This window comes from Neopelma chrysocephalum, unplaced genomic scaffold (genome assembly GCF_003984885.1).
Source record: "Neopelma chrysocephalum unplaced genomic scaffold, ASM398488v2 Primary Assembly neopelma1_81, whole genome shotgun sequence".
Taxonomy (NCBI): Eukaryota; Metazoa; Chordata; class Aves; order Passeriformes; family Pipridae; genus Neopelma; species Neopelma chrysocephalum.
In genome coordinates, this window is record NW_020897743.1 from 193,403 (window position 1) to 217,504 (window position 24,102).

A 24,102-nucleotide genomic window follows, 5' to 3' on the forward strand; every position below is an offset into this window, starting at 1 on the left:
CTAGCCCAGGTTGCTCCAAGCCCCGTCCAACCTGGCCTTGGACACTTCCAGGGATCCAGGGGCAACCACAGCTTCTCTGGGCAACCTGTGCCAGGGCCTCCCCACCCTCACAGCCAGGAATTGCTTCCCAATATCCCGTCTAACCCTGCCCTCTGGCAGTGGGAAGCCATTCCTCTTTGTCCTGTCCCTCCAGACTCTTGTCCAAGGTCCCTCTCCAGCTCTCCTGAAGCCCCTTTAGGCCCTGGAAGGAGCTCTGAGGTCTCTGTGGATCCTTCTCTCCAGGTGAACACCCCCAGCTCTCCCAGCCTCGCTCCACTACAGAGCTGTCCCAAAACCAGCCCCAGGTGCAAACCCAGCTTCGGCATTTTTACACTTTGGAGAACTTTAGGGATGTCTGTGGGCTTTGTGTGAGATTTCTGTGCAGCCCAAGGAAAAGCAGCTCCGTGGATTGTCAGCAGAGCCCCACATCCATATTCAGCAGAGCCGGAGTTTTATGGCATTCCCAGCATCCTTGTTTCTTGTAAAAGGTAATCGAATCTGGCTGCAAGGGGGACATTCTAATGTCTGTTTCTGAAAAGCAATTAAGGATGATTTTTTTTCCTTAGCTGGCTCTAATTGACGTCAAAGGACAACCTTTTTAATGGGATGTCGGGAAACACGAGAAACTTTTTTTCCTTAAAAGCCCTGATTCTGAAGATACAAATTTACCTGGACCTAACCTAACTTTCAGTAAGGGAATAAACCAATTTCTGTGGCATGAAACTTAACCTGAATTAATTAGTATTTCTTTACAGCAATGTGTTACTCCACATTTAATATTCTCCCTGGACACAGTGTTGTGGGGATCCACATCCCAAAACCTGAAAGATGGTCAGGGTTGAGGGAAAAGGAGGGGGAACAATGAAACCGTGGGTTATGCCTGTGCCCCATCAGTTCTTATAGTTTCTCACTATAAATTTCCTTTGAATAATATTTGTCGTTACCTTGAATTTAATATTTTCCCTGCAGGTTTGTGAGGTTTCTCAACCCAAAACCAGAAGGATGGCCAGAGTTGAGGGAAAAGGAGGGGGAAACAATAGCATGATATCGTGGTATCTCCTTGGGTTGTCTGTGCCCCATCACTTCTTCAAGTGATAATTTGTCACTATAAATTCCCTTGGAATAATTTTTGTCGTTACTCTGAATTTAATATTTTCCCTGGACACAGTTTTGTGAGGTTTCTCAACCCTAAACCAGAAGGATGGTCAGAGCTGGGGGGAAAGGGGAAGGGGACAATAGCCCTGGTATGTTTTCTTTGCTTGATTGTGGTCAGCCCTGTCAGCCAGCTCAGCGTGGGACCTTGTATTCTACGGACTCTGCACAGGAGTCAACTCCACAAGGACAATTTCCATATAATTTAGATATATTTAAATTCTTCCAATCACTCAGGTGTCCCTTGTCTGACATGGCAGTGTCAGAATAGCAAAGCATCCCTAATTCTACACCAAACCATCCAGGTGCTGGGGGGGGATATAATTTACACTGAATATGCGGGGCTTTGGAAAGACACTTGAGAGATGACAAAGATTTGATCTTGTCATGTTTTTCGGGCTGGATGGTGATGCTTTGAAGTAGTTTGTGGGGTCTTTGCTTGCTGAGCTCGTTTGCATAAATTTTAAATCAAACTTCCTCCAAATGTGTGCAGTTCTCCTGAATGTCAGAGTTTGTGCTAAACATACATCTCCTGAGCTTTATGTCATGCTATTGACTCAGTACAGTTAATTAATAATGGAATGTAAATCTCTTCTAGAAGATTGTTGGCAGTATAAAACTGTTTGTTAATGCTCTTCCTAAAATATTATTCAAGTCTGGCATTTCTTTCCTTTTGGAGCAAGTTCTAATTATTCTTTTACAAGATTCATGGCATACATAGAGTGAGAAATTGTAATTCCCACATGGAAAGATTAGTTCTTTCATATGAATAACTGGCTTGGTCTCCAGTTCTTAAGCAATATTCACACTGTTTTCCCTTCATAGAAATTTTGTTTGAATAGAATTGGGTTATGCAGGTAAAAATCATGTTTTTTTCCAGGAAATGGATGTTTTCATGACGTTTATAAATACACAGATATTTCAGTGTTTTATTTGGCCATTCTAAACTGTTTTTTTTTCCTGGTATCTCCTTGGGTTATGCCTGTGCCCTATCAGTTCTTCAAGGGATAATTTCTCACTATAAATTCCCTTTGAATAATTTTTGTCATTTAATTATCTATTCAATGTGGAGACGAACACTTATGGTCACAAAGAATAAAAGTATATAATCCAGGAGCAGAGGAGGTCAAGATTTACAGTCACTTGCCTTTCCTTGATCCCATAAAACAATCCAAGCATGCAGAAATGATGATCCCATAAGAGACACCAGGGCAGAAGAATGGGAATGCAGCAAGAAATCCATCAGACTTATTGGTATCTGTGAAGCTGAGCATCCCTGAAGTTGTGAATATAGAAGTGAGTTTTATATTATAGAATGAAATATTTATTAACTTTCTCCATCTGTTCTTTAAAAAATTTAGTTTAATGTCATCAAGGCATTTATGGAATACATTGAGCTGAATCATGCAGTCATGCCTTAGGGAGGAAACCATCCCTGGAGACCTGCTTTTTCTGGATCAGCTCTAGAACCAGCAGTAGTTTAAAACTCCATCACTCTTTGGAAACACAGGTGGCTTGGAATCAGTCTTAAACAGAGGGTGTTTTGTTTTAAATATCTCAGGTATTGAGCACAGTCTCCCCAGTAATCATCTGGTATTGAGCTTTTGGGTAACCCCATCAAATTCCTCTATTTCCCATAGGTTTGGCAAATCTCCCAGTGTTAGATGTAGAGATACATCTAATAGTCACAACAATAAGAGAGAATGATATTATTGAGCTGCATAACTGAAGAATTGACTCCTCTATTAAAACTCCACGTTTGTAGCCAGCACAAGGTTAACCAAACACACCTTTTTGGTGGAATAAAGAGTCCCCTTTGCTCTCAGGTTTCTTGTGACGAGCAGAGCTCAAGCAGACAACATTTTGTGCGAGAATCATCATTTCTGCAGGAGAAATTTCAAACCCCAACCTAACGAGCTCAGTGGTGAGGCCTGAAATTGCAGAAACCACGTTTTTGCTTTCATCTGTTGCGTGTGAGGAAGTTTGATGAAAGGATATTATAGAGTAGTGACAAGGACCTAATTCTGATCCAAGTTTTGTCATTATAAATCACGAGTAATTCCAAAGATGCAGCAGACCCTTATCACTGTTAAACATCTGTAAGTCAGATCAGAACCGGGACTAATAAATACATTCAAAGATGCATAATTAAAACAGTGATTTCACATCACTCTGATGAATTTTAGTCAAGGATTTCTTCAAGGATGCTTTTCTCAGATTAGCATTTGATGTTAGTAAGCAATGAATAATTCCATTTTTTCTTTCCAACATCTGGGACACTTCCTGCTTTATTTGCTACTTACTGAACACTCTGCAGGAAATATTAATGAATCTTGGGTGTTGAAATGCAGGCCCTGTGATCGTGCTCAGGAGGCAGAGTTACGTAGGAGAGATGATATGTCTTGAGATTAAGAGGCTGGATTTTGGTGAAGTTGGATATTGGGAGAGTTGCCAAACCTGAGGGAGAGATACAGGGATTTGAGGAGGTTACCCAAAAGTCAAGTCCCTGTAGCTCCTTCTTTCATAGCAGGGAGATTTTCCCTCATACCTGGTAGACAATGATCAGTAATAAAAATTTTGCTGTTGGTCAGATCAGTTCTTTTACCAGAAAACTGACACCCAAGGACTCCCTGAGGCTGGGAAGGTGTTGGTGCCTGGGACCATCTGACCCAAGGAGACCTGGACCAGGAGACCAGCACTCCATGAGAGCATCACTGCCATGCCCAGCTGCTTGCTCACACCCCCAGAGGCCTGGAGCGTTTTCCCTTTCTTGGTAAATTATAAAATTCTGTGTTTGGAGAGCTCTGTTGGCTCTTCAGAGAAACCCGCACGGACCTGAGCTAAGAACCAGAGGCAGAAGAGCTTCCAAAGGAGGAAAGAAATGTCCTTCTGTATTAGTGTGGAGTGACTTTGGCAGTTCAGATCTGACCAAGAGGGTGAAAACACCCCCTGCCATGGAAAACAGGTTGACAGGAATTTACCAACCTTCGTTCCAGCCATGTATATAATCCCCTCTGGGATTGCTTTGACCCAGCAGCACTTAAACCTTTCCACTTTTTCTTTTTGTCCAGAAAAATCCATCTTCTCTGGACAGGTGTAGTGTTTTCACCTTGGTCACAGACACTCCTGCTGCCTTGGTGGGCTCATGGGACAAAAGGTGGGTCTGCAGAACAAGGATCTCCCCCAAAAGATTGGGACTCCTCATCCTTGCAGCCCCCCCACGCAACACAGGAGGTGCCGAGGCTTTACATCCCCATGGAAGACAACCCAGGCTGATTCCCAGGAGCATTCCTGCCCCTGCCCTCATCCTGCTAAGTCAGCACCTTCTGCAGTGCCTCTCGTCCCTCAGGCACTGCCCAGGGAGAGGCACAGGTGGGGTGCAGCAAACCCAGACCCAAACCAAATTAAACTAAATGAGGAAATCCGGGCTGGCCCCACGCTCTGAGCACCGGGCTGTGCATTAGGGCAGGATGAAGCCCTATCAGCCCCAGTCCCTTTTACAAGAGTGCACAGCACCTCAATCCTACAATCAATAAGCTGTACATGCTGCAGCACAAAGAGCTCTTATCTGCAATACCACTTTGAATTTAGTGAATTTATTTAATCCCTGATGCCTGCAGAGCATCAGTCCTGTCGGCTGGGTTAATTTATTTATTCCGGTGATGTATTTTTAGTCTTTCAAGTCCTTGACATTTGAGAAGCAGATTTTCTTTTTTTCCCCTCCCGTTTCCTTAAAAAAACCGTCTGAATCGGAAAAAAATTATTCACAGAAATGTATCATTTTTTCTCCTAATTCATTCCCCAATTTTTCTCTTGGGAGCCAAGGGAAATACTATATCAATACTAATAACCATACACTGAATGAGTTGGGGAGGGCTCCTTTTTCCCCTGCTTGGCAGAGCCTGTTCCTAAATCAATGCTGGACATTCACTGATCTTCTCTCTTTCTTCTCATATTTTTTTTCCTATTAAGATTTTCTCCTCCTCTTAAAAAAAAAAAATTAAAAATCACCTATTCTTTAGTTATATCCAAAATTCTCTGCTGCATTTAGTTTGGGAATTGTCATGAGTGCATGTGATGCTCTCATCTCTTGGAACTTGATATTTCCAGGTAGGATCAGAACCTTTGGCTCAACCTAAAAGAACCAATGGGTTAAACAGTGTGACCACTGTTAAAAAGAAATATCAAATGAAAAAACAGTCTACAGCCACTGCTGTGGTGCTGTAGTAGTGATTATTATCAGAGCTGTAAAAAATGCACTTTAATTAACCCAACTGGTAGGTACTAAACATTTGGTTATGGAAGAGTAAGTTGAAGCTTTATAAGGTTCAGGATCAGCAGAGAAGGAAAAAGTCTCACCTGACCTTGGCTGACTCAAGGATGGCTTCAGAAAAGCCAGAAAAATTAAAAATAAAGTGGCATGAAGGGCAAGCATGTGAAAAACACAGGGTTAATTCTATATTCCCTGTCTATTTATTTTCCCTATCCATTATCCAGTGTTTCCCTGTGTTTACATTAAAAGAAGCAACAAATGCTGAGCAGAAAGAGCCACCCCTAGGACAGGGACAGGGACATTTCCATGGCAAAATCTATCACATGTCCTCAGAAACAGTTCTGTAGAGTCACAGAATGTGATTGTTTTTCCATTTGAGCTGTTGTAAGAAATTTTGGAGGTTTACTTCTATTTAAAAACCAGTCAGGGGGAGAAGATGTTCATCAAAGCATTCAGGGCTCAAAGAACATTGGCTGAACTGGCTGATTTAAGATTTTATTACTGAATAAACTTCACTGGTTACAGGCTGGAATAATTGCAGGGCACGGTGAATAAATACGTTCTGAAATAGGGGCATCGATTCTAAATATTCCCCTGCCAAAAAAAGAAGGGAAATGTAACAATTTAGACAAATCACCCTCAAAATTGGTCCTGCTGGATGTTGAGGTGGAGACTTTGCATCAGCCCACCTCAGGTGCTGCCTCCCACATCACACCTCGTTTCCACAAGCGAGGTCTTTACCTTGTGAGTCAAATAATTAACCCCCAAATCCAACCATTAATCAAATTTATTGCATTTCACTTGCCTCACATCCCCAAAATAAGCTCAGAGGGGTTATTCCAGCTGCCCTGCAGCTCCCAGCCAGAACAGGCACCCTCAGCCACTTTGCTCCTGGTGTTTCCATGGTGGCATTTCCATGGTGTTCTTTGGTGGCATTTCTCTAAGGAAATTCCTTTAAAAGGGAATCCTGATGCTGGGAGAGGTGAGAGCAGGTCCTACAGTCACTAAAAGAACTGTTTTGGTCCCTCTGAAGGTCAGCAGATCATTTCAGCTGCATCCTCAGGAGGATGCTGAAATAACCTCATGGATGAAGGCTGAAAGATCTCAAAGATCTCTCCACAAGACAGTGATTTTTACTTGAATTTTGTTCTGCAAGTCAAGATTTCTTCTCCATTTTCCCATCTGCCTGGTGAAAATCCACGTTGTAGGAACACAAACACACTCACACACACTTTGCACATTAAATATATATAAAATGAGGGGTGTTCTCTGAGGAGAGACTCTTCCTGTGCCACAAACACTTCAAAGGCTTCAAAGCAGAGGTGCCTGCAGCGAGGGCTGGAGCTGAGAGCAGAAGTGCCAGTTTCAGCTGACACCAGAGGTTTCAGGCTCTTAGGGCATAAAGTATTTTCCACTCATTTTAAATTAATTTAATTGGGGGGAAAAAATGAAGGAGAAATAACTGGAGACAGTTTTTTTGAAGGTTTTTTTCGTGTGTGTGTGTGATTTTTTTTTTTTTTAAAGTGGAAAATGCCATTTGGAGATTAAACCTGCCTTTAAGTGGATATTTTTAAATGAGAATATCGTCAGTGTTTGAGGAGTGACTGCAGAGACCTTCTCTTTGCAGCCATCTGGGAGAGGTGTCCTTTCTTTCTTTTGCATCTCTGCTGCTCAAACCCTGTTCCAGTTGCAGGGTGGGCAGTGGCTCCAGGCTTTCCTTCTGCTGCCCCTTCTCTGAGTTAATGCATTGGTTCTGCAGGCAGAAAAGAAAAAAAAAATCGACATTTTTAGTATTCCAGGAGCCAAAGGCTGGCTGCTGGATGGAGGGATTTGCTGTACATCACAGGCAGGAGATGAGGGCTGATGTAAATGCAGTTTTACGCCCTGTGCCCAGAGAAACAACTCACTGCTGCCCAGGGAAGGGTGAGATACAGGGAGGACATTCTGCTTTTTTTTTTTTTACTATTTGTTTTTCAAATCAACGTGCTGAAAGAGTAGAAGTACCTTGTTTTTACTGGTCATGACGTGGGAATCTGCTTCAATTTTTAAATGTATTTATTTAGCTTCTTGCTCAGAGATAGTCCCTCCACTATCAACAGCAAAGAATACACAAGGTTTGGGAGCATTTTTCAGGTTGTTGGATGCCCAGGGGAAGGAAGTGAGAGGGGTTTAGATGCTTTGTAGTGGGACAGGTAAAGGTCTCTGCTCAAGGAGCTCAGGTAGGGCAGTAGGGGAGAACATAGTGGTTTCCCTGGAATAGCCAAAAGCAGGTCTTAAAAGAAGGTGAGCTATGCAATCTTAAACCCATCATTTCCATATAAATACAGCCTTTAATATAATTATAAGAATAATTAAAAGTGTGTGAGCATCACAGGGTGCAGTGCCTCCCTGACCCGCTCCAGGGCCGCATCCCACAATGCCCATCGCAGGGAAATGTGGATCCTCTCAGCACAGCTTCCCTGTTTTCCTCAGCCTACCCAGCAGCCACGTTATCTGTGATTCCATGTGCCCTCCCAACGCTGTGTGTGCTGCCTTTCAGGTCAAACCCTTGGTTAGGGAGAATCTGCGGAGCGTCACGGCCTCATTGATTTAATTGATTGGGAGCGTCGGGCTCTGCCCAGCACCTCATCCCCTCTCCCAGGCAATGGTAATCAGAGCAAAAGATAACACAGCCTGCTCCAGTTACAGCAGGGATGAAAAGATTTCTTCCCTAGGACTCCAAAGTGCCTTTGGAAAAGAAGAAATTCTGCCTGTGTTTTCTGTCTCTAGCCCAGGGTTTGCCAGCGGGTGCCCAGCGCAGCTTCTGAAGGTCCCTCTGGACCAGCTCATCTGCAGTGCTGCAAGGAGGCTGCTGGAGTTCCAGGAGGTACAGCCAGGCTGCCACAGGCTTGGAATTTCATCCCCCAGATTTTATTATTTTTATCCAGATATACTGTGGAAAATCACAGCTGGGTCTCAGCGACCGAAATTAGCAGCAAAGACATAAAACCTGGTGGTGAGGGGATTTCGTTCTTTACTTTAACAAAACTTGAGCATTTCCCAGTGTGCAATGATGACATTATCCATTACAAATGGATATCCATGATAAATAGACCCATAAAATTAGGGGAAAGCAGGGCTGCTGCAGCAAACCTTAATAATTTCACATATTCAATATATAGTCACCCTAAATAATCCCCCCTCCTGAAGCAGCTTTCCAGCCCAGAGCCACCGACCTCTTGGAGCTGTTTGACCAAAGGGTTGATGTTTCCACCCCATTAATGAACAATATACAGGCGGGTTTGGTCTTCTAAAATCAATTCAGAATAAAGAATCTTCTCCTGATCCCTCCTTGCTGAGGTGTCCTACTTTGTGCCAGAAATAAATCCTTATCTTGGAGCTGCCTAATGATGGTTTGTCTGCTTGGCTTGGGCACAGCCAGGAGGGCATGGATAGACTCACCTCAAGCTTTTGTGAGTAAATACACAAGGAATTTTTCATGGGATCATCCAGTCATAGAATCATAAAGGTTGGAAAAAGCCTCTGAGATTGAGGACAGCACTGCAAGGCCACCACTAACCCATGTCCCCAAGTGCCACATCCACACGGCTGTTAAATCCCTCCAGGGATGGTGACTCCACCATTTCCCCAGGCACAGTCTGTTCCTCTACACATCCTTTAAATCCCTCCAGGAACACTCACTCCACCACTTCCCCAGGCAGTTTGTTCCGGTGCTTCCTCCTGTGGCTTTTAGACACAACCAAAGCAGGGCTGGGGATGCTCAAGGGCAATTTGGCCACTGCCTTCCCCTGCGTGTGTAAAGGATGTGGAGCCCTCAGGATGGAGAGTTTGGGAACAGCCTCAGCGGGAACAGATCTTGTGCCTTTCTTTGCCTGAATGTGCTTCTGCCCTAAATTAAATGCAAAAGTAAAACTCAGGGCAAAAGCTGAATCACTGGCTTAATTTAGCAGTGAAATCATGAGTGAGGCACTACAGTACCTGCTGAAGGGTGCAGTGATTTCTAATTATGGATTACACAGCTAATCAGTACCAATCAACATTTTATGATCTTGACTTAATATTTAATATAATGTTAATTATAATTGCTTTTGCCACAAACTGTGTCAAATACGAGGTGTGATTTCCCCTCCCGGTGTCCCTGGAGGTGCTGGGTGGGCTCTGGAATGGGGCAGCTGGAGGAGGGACCTTCCCTCCCCAAAATCCCACCCAGCAGCACAGACCCACCTCCCTGCTCGTCCTCCTGCCTTGAGTTGTGATGCTAATTAAGTGGTGGTGAGTCTCAGCGTTATTAGAATGGAGTTTTTATCTCACACAAGTACCTTCCAGCTACAAATAGGGGAAGTTCATTTAATTAAAAATAATTTTAGTGTAAGTTAATGTGAACACAGTTCAATTACTCTGAAATGCGTTTAATATTTTTTCCCCTTTTCTTCTTTCAAAGTCTAACAAGAGGCTACAGAAAAACAAACCCCAAAACAACAATAACAGATAATCAAGATGATTCTTTCTGGTAATTTCTGTGGTTTTAGATTCTCACATTTCCCTGCTCTGATTTCTACCCCTTTGCCCCCGAAACACTGGGTGTGACACTGGGGAGCTCTGGCATCACAGAAGCTGGAAGGTTTTGGACAATCAAAACATCACATTTTAAAGCATTATCACTATTTTCTCTTTCCTTCTCTCCTTCCATTGTTTCAACTCTTTGCTCACAGGGCTGAGTGAATCAGTTGAAGTGAGTAATTCCTCCAGTGCATTTCACTTCTTTTTTCACTGCACAATTTCCTTTGATGGATTCATTATTCCCAATTATTTGCTGAATAGCTTTAGTAAATAATTCTCTGGCTGGAGATGGGTGGTGAGTATCTTGCTGGAATGATTTAATGGCCAAAATTTAAGCTCTGCTGGGGAAGTACAACTCTTCACAGGAGTTGTGATGATGTTTTTCCCTGTTCACTGGCTCATGGAGGGGGGGACCAGGCTCTGGACTGGCAGCAAACCCAGGCAGATGCTCCTCTATGGTTTATTTTCAGGCTTTTTCTGGTAGTTTGAGGCTTATAAACTTCTTTCAGGACCTATTTTCAGGGCAGGACACAGGGCTGGGGGCTGGCAGCACCTTCTCTGCTCAGGAGTGTCCCTGGTAGTGCCACAGTGGCCAAAATGTCACTACAAGGAGGAGCAGAAACGTGTAACAATGGCAAAGTCACATTCACAGCATCATTCCTGGGATTATTTATTGAGCATCCTCAGGGTTTCTGTCCTTAAGTGCCTTTCCAAAGTCCTTTTGCCAGCTCTAACAGTGTCTATGCATGACTGTTCCAAAGTCCTCAGCTCTGCTGAGCACACACCACTTACTATCATCTTCACAGGCCTGGTAAGTTTTGATCTAATTTTAACTTTATTTAGGAAAAAAAGAACCTAAAAAAAGTAAAACCAAAACAAACCCAGAAAGTTTAAGGACATAATTAACACTCAGGCAATTTTTTCTAAATACTCTGTATAAATACCAGCAGGACTTTGCTGGCCCAGGCACCTAATTTAACCTGCATATTCCCAAAATGCATTTCCAGCTGGGCTTGGGCTCTGGTCCCCCATCTCAGCTTGTCCTGGAGTTTCCCCTGGGGCTTAGTTGGGGGTCTCCTCTTGCAATTAATAATATATCAACTTCTGTTTAAAAAAACAAACGTATTTGATTCATGTTTTGGCTTTTCCAGTGTCAGTGGAGCTACAGTCCAGTGTCAGCAGCTGGAGCTGCTGGTTTTGTCCCTCCAGCATTACCAGGGGCTGCTGAGAGAAAGGAAGGAGTCCTGGGAGTTAACAGGAATGGGGACAAAAGGGACACAAGCACAGGAGCCATTTTTGAGCTGAAGTTCCCATAAATCAGCTGCTGGAGTGTTCCATCCAAAGCCCCTGAGCTTCACCTCCTGATGAGGTTAAACTCTGACCAAGTAAAGCAGTTCTTGAAAGTCTTTGTTGATTCTTTATGGCGTAAAAGCACCCGAAAGAAAACCTATCTTAAAAAAATGAAATAAAATAAAATCAAGGAAACAAGTGACCCCCCCGGGCTGCTTCCTGCAGGGACAAACCCTTCTCAGGCAGCAACTGCAGCCTCAATGGATCTGGTGGGACAAATCCTTCCCCTCCATCCACCCCAAAGCCTTTCACAGGGGTTTGACCTCCTTGATTTGGGAAAACAAAGCTCCAGATAGAAGACAAGGTCCTTACAGATAATAGCAAAGCCCATTGACTTTCAAATGCAATCTTGGGTTTTTTTCTACATAACTCTGCTGTGTTGCATCTTGTTTACTTTCTCTCAGCACCCATTAAGTTAATATTACCATAAAGGAAATTAATTCCACCCCCCCACACACACATGGAAACACCTCCCATCAGGGTAACTTAACATCACCCACGTGGGGATGGAAAGTAATTATCCCACCATAATACCTCTGGTGCCACTCCATCAGGGACTGACAGGTAAAGTCCTTCCCTCCATTAAAGATCTTGTAACCTCTCATTACATATGTAGTTACATATGAAGTCCTATTCTCAAAAAAGGTTAATTAAAACCTGTGATTCCTGTATGAGCTGAATTGGGGGGGGGGGAGGTCGGGCGGGAATTTCTCCCTTGCACAGCCCCTCACTCTTTACTTAAACATGAATTAACTTCCCAGAAGGACTCAGAAGGCCAACCCGACCTCTCCTATGGAAAGGAGGCATTTATCAACCTCAATCTGTCTGCCTGTACAGCAGAGACTGAAAATATCTGTGTAAAACCCTGTTCAAGACCTGGAGCCCACCCTGGTGACCTGCAGGGACATGTCATGCACTCCTATGGGTAATAATTCCTGGAGCTGCCTGGGCAATTTAGGGAGAGAGGATCTTCTCTCCCTCAAGGAATGTAAAGTAAGAATAACCCAATTTGGCCATCCCTGCTCATTGCTGGGGAGTTGGACAAGATGACCTTTAAAAAGTCCCTTCCAACTCAAGCTATTCCATGGCTCTGTGTTCCCAGACTGAGTTTTTAAAAGCAGATGGAGTGGTTGTCCCACCACCAATCTTTTCCACCCCCAGGAAGAGACACACTGGGCAGTGAGAGCTGGGGGAAGGGAATTTGTCCGAGCATCTTCAACGGCTTCACCTCTTTGCTGAAATTAGGCAATTAGCAGAGAGGGCTAATGAACCTCAGAGTGTTTTAACACCTCCTCCCTCAAACAGCACTGCTGTGGGGAAGGTGGACTCCTAAACCACCCAGAACTAACACATGGAAGCTGTTCCAGTGGGAAGGATCCCACCTATTTACTTCTGCAGGGGGAGGTTATAACAAACACGAGGCTCCTCAGAAATATCTCCACAGGCCCCCGTGTGTGCATTTAATGGAAAATAGAGGTGTTGGAGGAGACCACCAAGCTCCAAGCCCGGATTTTGCCACTTCCTTGTGTGCTGGTGGTGAGGAATGTGCAGGGCCTGTGATAAAGGCGGCAGTGCTGGAGAACCATCAGTGCTACCTAAAAGCAAATGGAACTGGCATAAATAATTGTGCTGTAGAAAGGCTTTCTGTTGCACCTTGCCTATCACTGACAATTTACATATCTTAGGAAAACCTTTGTCAGCTTCTGTCATTTCTGCACTATTATGTGCCTTTCTGGATAATTACCAGTTAATGTGAAAAAGCAGATGGAAAAAACCTTGAAATTTCTGATAGAGAATCCTCAAACCTCTCCCCTTATCTGTGCACAGCAGCTTCCTGATTTCAAAAGAAGTTTGAAAACCTTTGTTAAAAATGTCCCTGATTCCCAGTTTGAATGAACCAAATGACATTCAGCTAAAATTATTCAGCTTTTTCCACAATTAAATTCCATTATCGTGAACTGCCAAAGTAAAATGGAAGGTCTCTTAACTAATGTGTCGGTTGTTTGCTTGTATTTTCGTGGTGTGTATTGTATAAAGCTGTGTGAAGTAGAAGGAGGATAAACAATAACTGTAATTTTGCATCAATGAGTGGGGCATTTTTAGACCCTTCATTATGGGAACACACTGGGGTTGGTGGGTTTTCTCTCTTCTTTTTTTCCCCCTTTTCTTTTTCTTTTCTTTTTTTTTTTCTTGGTGTGTGTGTGTGTGTTATTTTATTTATTCCTTTTCCCTCAAAAGCCCACTGAGAGTGATTGGATATTTCACCAAACTTGAGGGGCAGTGTCAGTTTGGTTTTTAGCACCAGGAGTGATTTCTTTACACATGCCATGAGAGCTCAGCACTGAGCACACCCACTTCTCCTCTCCCTCTAATGAGGAGGCAGCATAGCAGCACATAGGGGGAATAATTCCATTTAAAAATACCATTCCCACAAGCAGGGGAATTGTCCTCATGTTGTCTCAGTTGGTTTTTCCCTTGTTTTTCTGGAAGACTTAAAATTAAGCTGCCCATGAGAAAGGCAGCACAGTTAATCACAGAATCCTGCAGTGGTTTAGGTTGGAAGGGACCTTAAATATCATCTCATTCCACCTCCTGCCGTAAGCAGGGACACCTTCCACTAGACCAGGTTGCTCCCAGCCTGGTTTGCTTGTGTGCAGGTTGGAATAAAGCAAAAATAACCTCTAAAGCAGCTGAACCTGCCGTGCTGCCCATCTTTGAAGCCCATAGAGAAGTTATTTCTGTGAGCTTCCAGTCCAAAAAAGACGAGGGAACTTTCTGACCACTGATGACAGGGATTTATGCTGGAATTTTCTGTACGAAATGCTTTTAACAGGTTGGTGGGCTCAGGCTGAATTTTGCCCTGCAAAGCCAGGCCTCATCCAAGGTCTGTAGGTAACATCCCCCTGCAGGTGCACTTTGCAGTCAGAGAATCATCCTTTCATTTGGACAAGACCCTTAAAATCATCAATTCTACTCTAGAGGATTTTTTAAGCACTGAAGGCTTCTGGCATTCACAACCCCTGTGGGCAAATGCTGAGCCATCCCTGCCCTGCAGCTCAAAACCAGCTGGAGGACGAGGACAAGGCTTGGGAACGGACAGAGGAGAGCCAGGAGAAAACCTGGCACTGCAATGGCACTGAGCAGGGGGACAGAAGTGGGATGGTGAAGAGTCATAGGGACACTCATGTTTCTGCTGGGACACCTGGTCTCCCACACCCTGCAGCACAGGCAGGTCTGCAGTCACACCAATCCCACTGCAGAGGAGTCGTTCCTTTGACATCAGGTAAAAAAACCCACCTAAATAATCCAATGCCAAGCCCATTTCTCTTCAGTTGCTTAAAGACGCCCTGAAGTCCATTTAAAAAACAAAACAAAACAAAAAGCTGACTCCATGTTGGGTGATCTAGACAAAAACTCTCCTCAGAACAACATGATACCAGCGGATACCTCGTGGCTACTCCCTGGAGTCAGAGAATGGCTCAGTTGGAGCTGTGAGTGGGCCACAGCAGAGAAAAAGAGAACTCCTTTATATAGAGAATGAAAGCAAAGATGTGTTGCTGGGGATCAGTATAAAGGGAGCTAAAGCACCTCAGTATCGTGGTGTTGTATCAGAAAGCTCCACAGACAAAGGCCACACAGCTCTGGGGTTGCCCTGCTGGTTTGGGTTGATGGTGCTTCTCTTCCTGCCTGGCATTTACCATCTCCAGCCCATGGAATGACATTTCAGATCCTGATTAAAATCATTGTCTTTCATGGCGGAGAAAGTTTGTTCTTCAAAGTAAAGAAGATAAAAAAAAAAATGCTGTTGCAAACAGTGCTGAAAACCAGATGAATAAAAACAACCAAAAAAGGTTTTAATTCCATTCTTTTCAATTAGCTCTTTAATTTGATTTAAGTCATTTGCACTTGTTGCTTGTTTTACATCTCTTATTGTCCAGCATTTTATTTCACACATCTAACAGTATTAAATCAAACTGTTTTCTAGTCTTTGCCTTCTTTTGAAGCCTCTTGAAAGTCTAAAGCAGACTTAAAAAACCAGATATTAAAAACGAACTTTCATCTCTCTGCAGGTTATTTGTAATCAGACCTTTCTCATCAAGGGCTCTTTTCATATGTGTTTGGGATCTGGGAATTATTAAAACTGCCAATCCATCTTGTTAAAAACACTACCCAGGCTTCAGTGTTTTTAAAACTTCAGTTCATGTTTGAATTCATCAACTGGCGTTGGAGAGTTGGTGCTCCTGCTTGTAGATGCTTACACACAGTAACAATTCAGTAAATCTACACAGGGTCACACTGGAAACTCCTGTTTATTCACACTTGGTTCTGAGTGGTTGGTGGCTCACACTGAGGACTGGGATATAAAATAATTTATTATGACAGGCACATTATTGCTTCCCCATTGCCTTCAATATCATCAGATTTTAACAAAATGATCACAGAAGTATTGAAATACTCCAAGTTTTCCCCACGTTGACACATCAGTGCTGGAAGGTAGAGTGAGGGAAACTGGTGACGAGCTGTCCCTGGGCAAGGACAGTGGGTGGAAAAGGTTAATTCACCTTCCTTAGAAAATCACCACTGGGATTCACATCTTGCAAATAAGAAGGTTTTCAGTGGGGTCTTAAAATTGAAAAGATGCAGCTTTGAGTCTGATTATCTGCCAAGAGGTGGGAGCACATCGTGGACCCCGTTGTGCTGCCCTGCTGGGATCTGGCCGGGAAGCCGGGAAGGTCTGGAGAAGGTCGGGCACGAAGTCTCACTTTGATGGAAACATCCAAAATTTCCACTTCACCCCCGAGTTTCAGCTCACCTGGAGCAGGCAGAGGAGCTGCTTTTTTCCCCCTGTGTGTCCCTCAGGAGGAGGTTCCCACTCAGGGTGGGTGGACATCCCGTGGCAGCTCCTGAACAAAGGAGAAGCCTTTCAAAGCAGAGCCATCTTTATCTCAAAGGCAGCATTCCCTCTTTGATCTCCCGATGAATCAGGCTGGCTTTGTGCTCCTCAATGCCTCCTTAAATAGCACCTCTCTCCAAATAGGAAGAGCCTGAATAGATGCAAGACTTGGGTGTTTAAAGAAACACTTTTTTCTTCCTAAAGCAAAACTTGGTGGTGGGGAAGAAACCCTCACGTGCCACCTCCAAACCAACCCCTGTAATTCTCCCAGACCACGCAATTAGAATTTTCCAGGTGTCTTTTCTGTGATGGGAGGAACTGTTTACATCCATCAGAGGACTGGGAGGCTTTGTGATCTCTCAGTGGGTTCACCAAAGTGAATTCCACCACAAGCAACGTGCCAACATTACCTTCTTCCAAGACATCAGGGCCCTGATTAAAACTGTGGCCTGTTGTTTGATGAACCAGGAATCCACACAGCCTGTAGTTTTCCTTCCTCCCTTCCTTCTCTTTCCCTGTGTTTATATGTCATATTCAGTAAAGTCTCTTTTATTGAACATCTGTTTGGTACAGAGAAAGCTTATCCAAACTCGGCAGGAAAGCACCTTTCCTCCAAAATAAATTAAAACAATGTATGTGCCTCTGGCCAATAGATCATTGGATGGGAGTCATGAATGTACATTTGTGGATATTTGATGGGAAGTTCATCATTTAAACGATGAAAATACAGTACTTCAACATATGGATCATTCTGAGCTCCTCTCTTTCCTTTCCAGTGGAAGAATCATTGTGCATTTAGAGGAATTAGACAAAATTAAGAATTTAAACTGGCCTGGTAGCAAAAGCTATTATCAAAGAGAGGAAATGCAAAAGCAAGATGCAGGGATGGAATCTGACTCTGAGGTATAGGTGGATTAAACTGGTTTAGTTTTAGGTGGTGGAAACAATGAGCAAAAGACGTAATAAATGAGCAAAGAGGGAATTAAAAAGTGAATTGAAGAATTGAAATAGAAGTTAAAGCACACAGAACCCCTCTGCAAGGACGCTAATGACCAAATAAAGTTGGGAACTTAACATTTTGTGTATTCCCTTCTGTTTTATTCTGATCATCAGGATGGGTTCAAGTGGCCTCCTTGGTGCTCTGCAGTGGACTTTTGCCATGGCTCTAGAATGATTTTTTCCCCCCTTTTCATACAACATCTATGATAATTTCCATAATGAGAGATGTTTTCTGCTCTGCAGAGTTGTGCTGGCAGGGGAATCCTCCCCCTGCTCTCAAAGCATATCCTGATTCCTGAGGCAATTGAGCAGCAGCAAACTCTGAGCACAATTATCAGGAAATAAAGACAAGTATGTTGAACTGCAAAAAGTGCCTTGAAGTAGCAAGGGTTTCAAGATCATGCTGCTGTTTGATTGCCAGTTATTAAGACACCTTGTGGTGCTTGACAGTGTGAAAAAGATCTGCCACTCCACATCTGACCAGTTCATACCCCTGTCACCATCGTGGTGTTGACACACCGAACACACACTACAATATGAGTTTTAAAGCAGACTAAACTAAAATTGCCCCAAAACTAAAACTTACTTTCTGGCCTGAATTTTCTTCTGCCCAGACATCAAATCTAGACTGACTGAAACTATTCAATAAAACACATTCTCTTCTCAGAATCAGTTCCCCAAAATTTCTACAAAAAAACCCCCTGTAATCTGAGATTTCTGAACTACATTTTGCAGCTGTTTTTAAAATAGAAATTATTGTCTTGTGTTCCTTTAGTGAACTTTGGCCATTAAAGAAGCAAGATCATGTCTAGTAAGGATAAATATATGCTTATATATGTAAGTATAAATTCAAATGCTGCCATGAAAAGAGAGGTAAGGTTTCAATGGGTTCATAAAACCACAGGAATGGAGCTGCTAATGACAAAAACTAGTATCAGAAATAGAAGTGGAAAAGAGATGCTGTATTGCATTTCTCTCCTTCATGTGTTATAATTTCTAAAGGACAATATGTCAAGTAAGATTTTTGCTCTTTTTACACAAGTACTTCAGCCCAGTTCCCCTCTCCCTGGCTTTCCCTCCCAGCCCACCCAAGGGCACCCATAGGTGTGGGAAGATGAACTGGGGGTGCCCAGCACCTCCATCCTGCTCCCGGGTGGAGGTTTGAATGACTCCTATTGTGGTTTTGCAGTAAAACAAGAGTTTTTACTGCCAAAGTAGTACAGTCTCAGGCCATGTTTCATTTGTGTTTGTCCCTGGGACTGTGGAAAGCTGCATCTGGCATGGTTTTTCCATAGGATTTGTTGTCAGAGGCTTGCAAAGATACTACCAGTGTTTGAAAGAAGACCCTGCCTGATAGTCCTCTGGGCTGTGATCACCTGCCAGAGAGCAATCTCACCTCTGAGGGGCAGACACTTACCAACCTATTATGTCCTAATTAAGTTTACCCATGTTTACACTGCTTGATGATGATGCATAAAGATTAATTTACCTTTCCAACCTGTTGCCAGAATGTACTGCCATAGTACCCTGTTCAAAACAGAAACAGCAATAAAGTCTCCAATTAATTTATATCCTCTTAATTCTATCAGAATCCATCATTTTATGTGCCTTTAATTTATTGGTGTATCATCTATCGAGGTGGCAGCAGTTCTCACAAGTCATTCTATAAATGGTTTTAAACACGATGATAGAATCTTCTGTGGAGAAACAAGCCACGAGAACACCTTATTTAGTTTGCCAAATTAAGGAGGCCAAAGAAAGCCTTTTAATTGCTTTTGACTAAAAAAAATCCCGCAGAGCCACGGCTAAAAACGTTCCTCTGACTGTCATTGGAGTTTAGAATTAAACAAGTCTGAGCTCTTCAGTGTGACCCTGATGAAATTAAGTGCAATCAGGATGAAGACAGAAACACCATTATACAGGTTGAGCTTTACACTTTGATTTTCTCGAAATATTGATTAGAGATCTGAATATGAATTAATGATCTTGGCTCTGTTTCAGCGGAAGATTGAAATTCGCAACGAGATTTTGAGCACGTTCATTTTCTCCTCAGTTTTAGAGGTTTTAGAGTTTGCAGGTTGTGCTCAGGTCGTGGCCAAAAAGGCTCCCAAAGGAAGAAGCACCATTCCAGCTGATTCCTTCAGCCTGGAACACAAAAAGTTCACCTTGATGCAAAGACACTGCTGGGAAGATGTTATTTGTGGGGGAGTTCTGTGAATAATTAAAGAAACTGCTCCTGACAGAGGCTGTCCCTTCCTCCCATGGGGTCTTGAGCTCTTCTTGGTTTGGTCTGGGACATCTCATCAAGGTCTAGCAGGGCTTAGTTTTGGAGCTCTGGGAGCCAGGGAGGGATGAAGACTGAGGACCTTTCTTACCACCCCAGGAGCAGAATTTGTCTAAAATTGCCTGAGGCACCACCAAAATTCCTTGGGATAAAGGGTCACTGCCAATTCCACTACCCCAGTCCCATGTACCTAAGTGACAGTGATGGACATACCCAGGAGCCATGGTCACCACAGCTTCAGAGGGTTTAAAACAAGGACAAAATCCTTAGGAAAAGGAGCATCATTAGCTCATAAATTTTGTTTCTTGGTGGTCATTCCCTTCCCCCATGACAGCACTTGTGCTTCCTCCTCCTGTGACTTCCTACACATCATTCATGGCTTGCTTTACTTACTTTTAGTGAGTTGCTCCCTGCAATTGCCCCTTTTCTTGCCCAGTGATGCCAGCAGGACATTTCAGAGCAGCTCAGGTTACTTAACAGGAAAACACCCAAACAAACACACGTTATCCCTGGTGCTTTATGGGGTTGCAGCAGCACATGGGCAATAAACCTTCTGACCATATGGCACAGGTTTTATGAGCTGGTGCCACTGAGCTCCTGGTGGGCTCAGGTGCACCTTCCCAGGACCAGTGGCTCTGGAGAGCCTCAGGCATCATTTATCCCACCCAATCCATCATCATCCCATCATTTATCCAACACTGCAAGCTGGAAACCATAAAAGACTCATCCTTTTACCTAATCCTTGCTCTTTTTTCCCCAGTAAGGCAAAGTCTTGGCTGGCCATGGAGTGTGAGAAGGCACCCAGAGCTTTGGGGTCAGAGGATGGAAACCTGCCTGAATCCACAGCTCCCAGAGCATCGCTGGACAAATATTGGTGGGATCATCCCAGAGCTTCTCTGCTCCTACAAGGGGTGGCCACGTGATGGCACCTCCCTGCACAGGGATTATAACTGGGACCTGTCATTAAATAATGAACAGGCCAATGGAGGGAATGTGAGATACCATCCATGGTATGCACAGTGGGTAATAAATCCAAGGGGAAACAGTAAATCTCCAAGGAGTTACAGAAATCCAGATAGATACCCTGGTGGAGGTGCATTTATTGTGGAGCACTACAAGGTTTTCCTCTTATCTCTAATTTTATAGATCTGTGCAGCTGCAGCAGTCCTTGGATAGGGCACATATTTGAAAATACTATAAATTTCACCTCCTGTTTATTTCAGATTCATTGGCACTCTCTGTCTTTACTATCTCCTGGTATTTTATGCGTCAGTAGTTGGAGAAAAAATGCTTTGTTTGCACTAGATGTAATATGAAAACTCTCTCTGACATTTAAACTTTAGTATCAGTTTGCCTACAGTGTTAATATCACTGAAACTGCTTATATGGATTAAATTGCCTCCAGTATATAATGCCAAAATATGAACACAGCACATTTACTGATTCAAGCCCTTGAAAGAATTATTACCATTAAAATATTTAAGGTCACCTTTACAAATGCAATAAATCAGGAGGATGTCAAACAGAGAGAGTTTAAAGCTCTCAGTCTGGAGTAGCCCACTGGGAAAAAGATGGTTGATTTATTGTGATGGGGGGGAAAGGGGTTTGGGGACAACCTTGGGGCTCACAGCCTTTTTGGGGACAACCTTGGGGCTCACACCCCTCTGGGTGTGGAGCACCAGGGGGACACCACTGCCCTACAGGGTGGTTCTCACCCAGATTCTCACGTTGTTGCACAAATTCTCAGCCCAGTCCCAGCAGCTCTGAAGGTCTCGCAGGAGGAAAGAGCAGCAAAAGCTCATTTTTGTCATTAAAGGCAGAGGCAGCAGCTCATGTGCCCTCGGGAAGCAGAACTGATGAGTAAGAAGATGCCATTTCCATGCAGTCACTTTTTTTTGCACAGAACAGCCTATTCATGCTACGGGTCCAGTTCTGCAAAAACCCTTATTGAGGTCAACACAATTTACTGATAATTGAAGTCAGAGGGAAGTTTTGCTTCAGTGAGAACCAGCAAATCAAGCCTATCAGACAATTCTTTAAAAAAGAAAAAAAAAATCATCCTTCATTATGCTTTCATCTTAAATATTAGGATTCAGCGAATTTCCCCAGAACAACCACTGTGTAAAACTTTAATCTTTGGAGAATGGATTGGGACTGTAATTGCAAAGCCCAACATCCTCCTCCTGCACCACATTCCCTCTCTGAAAGTCAGCATTTACCAGCACGTTTGAAACGGGGGATAAATTTGCATGTGCTTATTGCTCACCCTTTTATTTGTTTCCAGGTGACTGTTTCTAATATTTAGCACAACACCCTTATCTGCAGTAGCCCATCATAATTTACAGCATGAGGAGACAGATTAATGCTCATCATCGTTGCCTGAGGCAAAGTAGTGAGCTTAAAAATACACATTTCTTTTTAAATTCCACACAAACAATTAGATGAAATAATTGATCGATGCCTCCTCTATAAAAAACTTGCCAACATGAGTGGGTGGGAGGTGTCTCAGAGATTTCTAAACCAGTGGTCAGTGCTTCTTTAACCAGAGATGTTATTATAGGAGGACTTATTATAGTCACAGGAATTCATAGGAATTTTTGAGAGGCCTTGTAACTTAAATTAAATGGATTCCCTCCATTATTGCCAGTAAAATGATCTTAAAATTCATATTTTTGGGGTGAAGAGGGAGAATGAATAACCCACCTTTACTGCACTGTGAATTTCTCTCCAACTTTAGAGACTGTTACCTGTCTGAGGGATGCAACAGGTCCAAATCCCAGCACCAGGTCACAGATCTGAGGGGAAAAAGCACAGGAAGACAGAGAAAATCAAGCTCAAGTGGGATGGTTTTCCCAAAGGGTCTTTCAGAGGAAATGAATTTTTGAGCTGTCTATTAGGAGACACCTGAGTTACCAGCTATAAAATGCTCTTCAGTGAAGGTGATCTGGCTTTTCCTCCCAGACTTGGGGGCTTTGTTAAAGCACAGGATTTGTTTTCTGCCTGTTCAAAGAGACCGATTTGGGGAGCACCGGGCACACCCCGTTCCCATGACCAGAAGTTCAGGTTGCACCCAAGGGAATCCAGCAAAAACACTCGTGCCCTGCTTTCCATTTTACTCATAGAAAGAGACGGAATTTCCCAAAAAATACTGTTAACCCTGAAGAAACTCTTCCCTCAGGCAGAGAAGGAGCAGCTCCTGAACCTTAGCAGAGGCTTTGCAGCAGGAAGGGAAGATGGGCCTGCCCATCCCTGGCCTTTGGACTGCTCTATCCTCAGATTTAACAGTTGACTAACACCTCTGATAATTGAGCATGTTAATATTTTGCAAGACTGACAAGCAGATTGTTGTCAAACCCAGGAGCCGTCAGGCTGCGGATATTGGAGTTGGCAGAGCCCAGTAATTTACGGCTTTCTCCTTCAGCTTCTCATCATTTACTTCCCAGCCACTGAAGGGAAACCTGCAGCCAAAGGAAAATTGATGGACTCATCATGCAGACATGACACTCCTGAAGCCTCCAATTGCTATTTTATACACATGGTGCAAAGAGGAATGATCAATGGGGACTTGGAAACTCCTCGGTTACAGGAGCCCCAGAGAAGCTGCACCAAACCTGTCTGTTCCCCTGCTTTCCTGGGACTTCCTGGTGTGCTCCAAATAGTCTTCATTTAATATTTTCTCTCATATTTACTAATGCAGCTACTGAATATAAGCTATTAGTTTATATTGCTACAGGGTCTTAGTCCCAAGTGGGTGATATTTTGGTAAAAACACGCTCAAAGTCACTCTGGTTCAGCCCAACTTTTGTTGGCTGTATGGTCTTACCAGAAGGAACAAACCAGATGATTATTTTCAGGCTCAGGTTTAAGTTTCTGACTAAAGTCGTGCCTTGCCAAACTGTTTGGGAGTTTCTCATTGCACATCATGACCCCTGAAGGGTCTCCATCCACATATATATATGTGGAAGTTGTTTCCTTCCAAGTGCCATAATACACACCTGCAATCATGGGAATACAATGTTTAAAAGTTCCTCTTTTCCTCCTTTAGAAAATAGAAAAACAAGAGTTGTTTGCATAAATAATAAAAAAAGCCCCAAAACCAAACCAACAGTGGCCTCCAGATTCAAAATGTGAATCCTGGGACATAACAACAATTACTAAAGGCAGGACAGGGCAGGGGGTGATATTTCCCAACTGAATAAAGTCAATTTTCAAAGGCATTATGTGCACAGTGCTTTTAGAGTCTGTGTGCCCAAATTCAACATTATTGGCTGCAGATTTATCTGTGTTCTGGGTAGAAACCCAAGTAAAACTTGGTGCTGTCACTGGGAAGGAACTGAAGGTGGTGAAATGCAGCCAAGCTCTCTCCAAATCCTCCATCAGCTGCTTGGAGAGGGGCTCAGGCAGCACTGCCATTCCAGAAACACATCCAGAACCTATAGAAAAATACCACTGGACAAATTTTCCTAAGAAAGGAAGTTCAGAGAGAGGTGGGGAAATCACTCATTTGCTTCAGCAGTGAAATAAAGAGAAGGGAATAAAGGCTTTGCTCAC

The 24,102-nt window shown here is 43.4% G+C and overlaps 1 long non-coding RNA gene across 1 annotated transcript; it reads right to left on the reverse strand.

Moving 5' to 3' along the window:
• Positions 1-15,240: 15,240 nt before the first annotated feature.
• On the reverse strand, positions 15,241-22,352 carry LOC113971077. Its single transcript, XR_003535431.1, has 3 exons — positions 22,255-22,352; positions 18,757-18,794; positions 15,241-16,278 (listed from the first exon to the last, which is right to left on the reverse strand). It is a non-coding gene; the product is annotated as an uncharacterized LOC113971077 (long non-coding RNA).
• Between the last annotated feature and the right edge of the window lie 1,750 nt (positions 22,353-24,102).